Source organism: Pteropus vampyrus, unplaced genomic scaffold (assembly GCF_000151845.1).
Source record: "Pteropus vampyrus isolate Shadow unplaced genomic scaffold, Pvam_2.0 Scaffold123, whole genome shotgun sequence".
In the NCBI taxonomy this organism is placed as follows: Eukaryota; Metazoa; Chordata; class Mammalia; order Chiroptera; family Pteropodidae; genus Pteropus; species Pteropus vampyrus.
Window position 1 is genome coordinate 1,944,192 of NW_011888904.1, and position 5,673 is coordinate 1,949,864.

At 48.6% G+C, this 5,673-nt stretch overlaps 1 protein-coding gene across 1 annotated transcript in view; it reads right to left on the bottom strand.

Annotated features, from left to right (window-relative positions):
• Positions 1 to 5,673, bottom strand: part of IGFBPL1 (insulin like growth factor binding protein like 1) — a 19,323-nt gene that overhangs the window by 10,428 nt on the left and 3,222 nt on the right. The gene's annotated exons all lie outside the window — the stretch shown is intronic.

Here is a 5,673-nt window from a genome sequence, read left to right on the forward strand (position 1 = left end):
TTTATTCACATCCTCCTGCCAGCACCCCTGCTCTCTGGCAGGAGCCCCGTCTATACAGGTGACAAAGAAAGTCTGATTTATTCACACCCTCCTGCCAGCACTGCCTCCTCTGGAGCCCAAAGCAGTCCCCGAATGGCTCACTGTGGGAACAATCAGAACAGCATCTTAATTCTGGCATCCAAAGCCTTCAATGGATTTCAAAAGGACACTCGATTAACGTGTTTTACTTTCGTTCACGTAAAGTCATAAATTTTAAATGAGATTTCATCAATCCCTTTCAGGCCTAAATGAATAAACCAGTAAATCACATTTCACCTTTCTTCACATTTCCATCTCCCTCTCTTCCCTCAGCTACAACTAAGAAAGACTATTTTGGAAATACCGTGTTCGCCACTGACTTTGTGGCAGAAAATACCATTTCCTTTACAAAAGAGCCCCCTGCTTTTGATGATAAAGTGACATTGGAATTTTTAATTTTTAAATGTGCATCACTCTTTCTGGTATACGGTTCTAAGTTTTGACAAATGCATCGAGTCGTGAAACCACTGCCATAGCCAAGATATAGAACAGTTCAGTTATCTTGAAAAATTCCCTAATGTGTCTCTTTGTCATAGTAATCTGTTTTTAATTTTAACATGTCTGATTTTAAATTGAAAATATCTTTATCCACATCAGCTCTTTACAATCCGTCATCATCATCATAGTAGTAACAGCGGTAATAACGCCACGGGCTGACATCGAGAGCCTGCTGTGTGCCAGGCACTCCTCTTCGGCTTAAACAGATTATCAACCCATTTGATTTTTCTGGCAGTCTTGCCAGCTGCCTGCTGGGGAAGCTAGCCAGGGTCACCCAGCCCTAAATGGTGGGACAAGGCTATGCATGAGCCCAGGGACCAGGCTCTGAGCTCTGTCCTCAGTACCTCGCCTTCTCCTTACATGACACTTCCGCATACACTACTCTTTTGTGCTCACACCAGCCCTGCATTTATCCCCATTTTACAAAAGAGAAAACCAAGGCTCAGAAAGGGAACATGCTTGGAGGAGTGGGGACTCAAACCCAGGCACCCCAAGTCCATTAACTTCACACGAATTTTTTAAAGGAAGCATTTGTTATTCTGTATGGACTCCATTCTAGCACAAGAAAGAATTCCTTAGGGATTGTATCGGGGGTCCCCAAGGCAACCCCAAGTTCAATGATTTGCCAGGAGGACCACGGGACTCAGTTTTACTCACAGCTATGTTTTATTACAGTGAAAGGAGACGAAGCAAACCAGCAAAGGGAAAAAGCTCAAGGGGCAAAGACAGGGGAAACCGGGTGCACGCCTCCAAGAGCCTCTCCCAGCAAGTCACACAGGGCTTGCTTAATTCCTCAGCAGTGAATCGTAACAACATGTGCAAAATGCCATCTACCAGGAAAATTCACTAAGAGATTCAGTGCCTGATGGTTTTTACTGGGGGCCAGTCACCGAGGCACCCTCTGCCCACTACGTACCTAAACTCCAGTCTCCCAGAAGGAAAGCAGGTGTGCAGCTATCCTTCATACAATTCAGGTGCAGTGAGCCACCCTCAGCAGTTCTGGGCATGGCGGGGGTGCCTCCCGAAATCCCAGTTCCCAGACACCAGCTAATGGCCAACCCTGCCAGCAGGCCTGTCTAAGGATACCCTGCTATGCTGACTCTTTTCAGTCCAGAAATGAAACCCCCCAGGCATCATCCCAAGGGAACAGAGCTCATGAAGATACCATTGAGTGATGTATCTTTAACACTAACGGGGCATTCTCAGTCCTACTGTCGCCACGGGCTCATTCGAGGGCAGCACTGGGGTGCTCAATGACTACCACAAGCAGGAGGAACCCAGGTTCAAATTCTGTCTCTGCTACACCCCAGTGCTGTGACTTGGCCTCAGTTTCTTCTTCTTTAAAATGGGTACGGGAATCCATTCTCCCTTCCTTTTCCTTCCCATAGGCTGTTGTGAGGAACAGTTACCAGACTCCCTGCAAACTGCAAAAGGCTTCCACGGAGAAACCTGAGGACTCAGCACCTCAAGGGTAGTTTCCTCAAAGATGCTTTGCTTGCGTGAGACCCTCTATTGGCTTCTGATGAGCGGGCCTACCAGCAGGCCCTGCCTGGAGGTTCCAGAAGCCCCAGCCCACAGCCCTTCCTCGGGCAAGCCCAGGGCACAGCCTCTCGCCCTACTGTTGCCAGAGCTGCCTCTCTCTTGGAAGAGCCAGGGCTTTCCTTTCTAACTGCCTTTGATGAGTCATGTGGCTTTCAAGAGGGGGAGCATGGTGCCTGGTCAGTCCAGTCTGTGAATATGCCAGCTTTGTCTCTCTAGCCTTTCCTTGCTCAATACTTGTTTCCTTCTCCTCCTGCCAGCAACAGCCCTGTAAATGCTGGGATGGCACAGATCCACTCATCAAATAACACAGAATAGTCACCCAGGTGTGCCCCAATAAAGGCAGCATGGTGGGTGGGCAAAATGGTACCCAGGGAAACCCAAAGGCCCCAGGAGTCTGGTCACCAAACACAGGAGCTTGGGCAATTTGCTAACCATTTCCTCCTCACCTACAAATTAAGATGATGATTTCCGCCCATGTCCTCTAGGGTGAAGGGAAAGAATGGATGTGACTGTGGATTTGTACAAATGAAAGGGACTGATATTATTATTATAGCATGTGGTCGCCTGTCCCCCCATCATGTCAACTAAGTATGTCCTTGATGGCTGGCATGAAAGATCTCCCCAAATGCCTCTGAGATTTCTTTAAAAGTTAATGGTGCCAAGGAAAGAAAGAATATCAAAAGTCATCCCCCAGGACCCCATCTGCCTAGAGGAAAAAGCACACAACCAAAGAATTTCATGATCAACGCAGTGAACAACCCTGATAATTTATGCTAATAGTCACGTTGGCATGTGGAATGAGGAACAGCTTAATCCTGCTCCCCGCAGCCTCCGCCTCAAACCCCTCCCTCAGCATGAAAGGCTTTTGAGCACACGGACCCCCTTCTTTGTCCCTCTCACAAAGTGGTATTCGCTGCCTCTCCTGGTTACCTGGTAACACATACCTCACAAAGACTGAGATTTCTAAGTGGAGCTGGAATTTCAGCCGAGGTGAATTTTCTAAGATTCAGGATCTCAGGAGCCGACTGAAGCTTCGGGGGCTCAGTGTCCTGGTGGACATTGGCACAGGACCCTGTTCCTACCTAATTCAGAACACGACATCAGCCTGCTGTATGCAGGATGCCACTCTCTCCCAATGTTAGCAAATGGTCAGGGTGCACATGTGGCACAACAGCCTTCTAATGACAGCAATAACAACATAAGAACAACCTAATTTCATGCCACCTTACAGCTGAGAAATGGAACCAATAATTTAGTACAGAATGAAGCTTCACCCATCAGCCTGGCATTCAAGGCTTGCAATGACCCTGCCCTAAACTACCAGGGGCCTCATCCTCTCCCCTAACCATCCCACTGGGTAGCTGCCCAGCAGGCCCACGATTCACACTTGACTCAGGATCTCCTACCTCCGTGCTTTGGTTCATGATGTGCCTCTCCATCCCCATCTCTTTTCAACCAGAAATTTTCTACCCATCCTTCAAGGCTCCTCTCAGATGCTTCCCCTTCCATGAATGTATGCCTGTTCCTCTCAGGAGCCATCACCCAGTGCTAAAAAGAGGAACCAGCAACAAACCTTGGGGGGAAAATTAGGAAGGTGGATTTAGACTGAGAAACCCTCATGACTCAAATGTAGCCAATTCATGGCACCTTTCTTCTTAGGTTCCCCAGGTTGCCGGCGGGCCTTACCTGAAAAGAGCCAGGAAAACCCAGGCTTGAGCCCCACCTCAGCTGGGAAGTAGCTGTGTAGCTCCAGGGAATTCCCTTCTGTGAGCCTGTTTTCCCTTCTATTAAATGGGAGTGAGACCTGGCCAGGGTAGTTGTGAAAACGGAGTAAGAAGATGGGATGCGAATGCCACCCAACAGTAAAGAATATCATATGTGGGAACATAGTAGGTCTTCAATAAGTGTGCGTTGATCAGAGGAATACTCTCATTATTAGGCATTTTGGGGCGTTTCAGGACATAGGAGAAAAGGTAAGCGTTTAAGCCTGAAATTGTTCCTAAATGCCCCGCAGAGGCATGTATAAGAACACCTCCCACACTGTGCAGAACCTAATATATGTTTACAGAGGCCTCATTCTATTAAAGTCAGGAGCTCGCATATTGAAGGAGTAGATGAGGAGCTGAGGAGGGGTGATTTTATTACCAATATTGAAGCAGAACAGCTGCTGCTCTGTCTCAGTCTGCTTCCCATCAACTGGGGTCCCCAGGGGCATTGTTAAAAAGTGCTCCTGCTGTGTCCTCTGAATAGAGGATGGCTTTAGGGCAGCACAGTGAAGTGCTGCCTTTGCCTTCGCTAGCTAGGGAAGAACCCGCTATCCATACCTTCATGCTTCATGGGGACACTAGGGCAGGGGGGGCCACACAACATTTCAGGACGAAAAGTGATAGGAAAATAGTGCCTGGTCTGTGATGGATGACACAATTTCAGGTGGGGAAGAAGTAAATTCTGGGGAAACCTGGAGCCTGTCACTAATGGGATCATTAAAAGCAGCTTCTGAATTGCCTCCATTTGGTCCCATGGACGTCTTTACGCCTGAGGCCTGTGCCTGAGGTAGGCCTCAGATCCCATAGATCAGAGTGGAGGGGCTGTCACATTTACTTGTCATTTGGTAATTTTCAATGAATTAGGGGCATGGGGTTTCCATCTGCCATCTGGCCTCACTCTGGTAACCATGGCAACCACCACCTGCCTGACTTAACACTATCAAGTCCTGAAAGAGCACTGAACAGGGTGTTGGGGACCTGGGAGCTGGTCAGGCTTTACTGGTCACCCTGGCTGAGTCCCCTGCCCCATCCCCCCGAGTCTCAGTCTCCTCCGCATAATAGTAGATTTGGTCTAAATATCTTCAAGGCATCTCTCTCTTAGGAAGAGAACACCACTCCAGGGAGAAATCATCTGAGATCATCCACACGGTTTAGATTCTGGGAACCTACCTGGTCAGCATTTATGTCTCCTGCATGTGGAGTGAAAGTTACCTGTCTGGAGACAAAGAGAACTGCCTGTGAATTAACTGCTGAGGAAAGCAGATTGTAAAAAACAGTGACAGGAACTAGAAGAAGGAAGGAGACAAGACTGTTTAAATGCCACAGAGCAGAAACAAAGGTTGGAAGTGGAAGGGACCTCCACAGTAGCTCCCCAGGGGCTGATGTGGCCCAGAGAGGGGAAGGGGTCAGCCCAAGGTTGCTCAGGGAAGCACAGAGCTCGCTCCTCCATGGGAGTCCCTATCAGGAACAGCCAATGGTGACTTCCTGTGCTCAACGGACTGCACGCTGTTTTCGTGTTTCTGCGACAGGAGCCTTCCTTCCCCATCTCCAACAACCGGTTGGGTCTCTTGGACCTACATCTACCTGGAATGCTTGAGGGAAAATAATATTAGAAAGTTCCCAATGCCTGTTAAGGCCTGCTTTCACCCCCAATTCTTCCTTGCTGGAGCTGAATCATTACACTGACTTAGGTATTTAGGTCCGGACTGGTCCCCAAGCACGAGCCAGAACCCCCATACAGGCTCCTTGGGACTCCCCAGCCACCAGCTCACTCACCCTAGACTCTCCA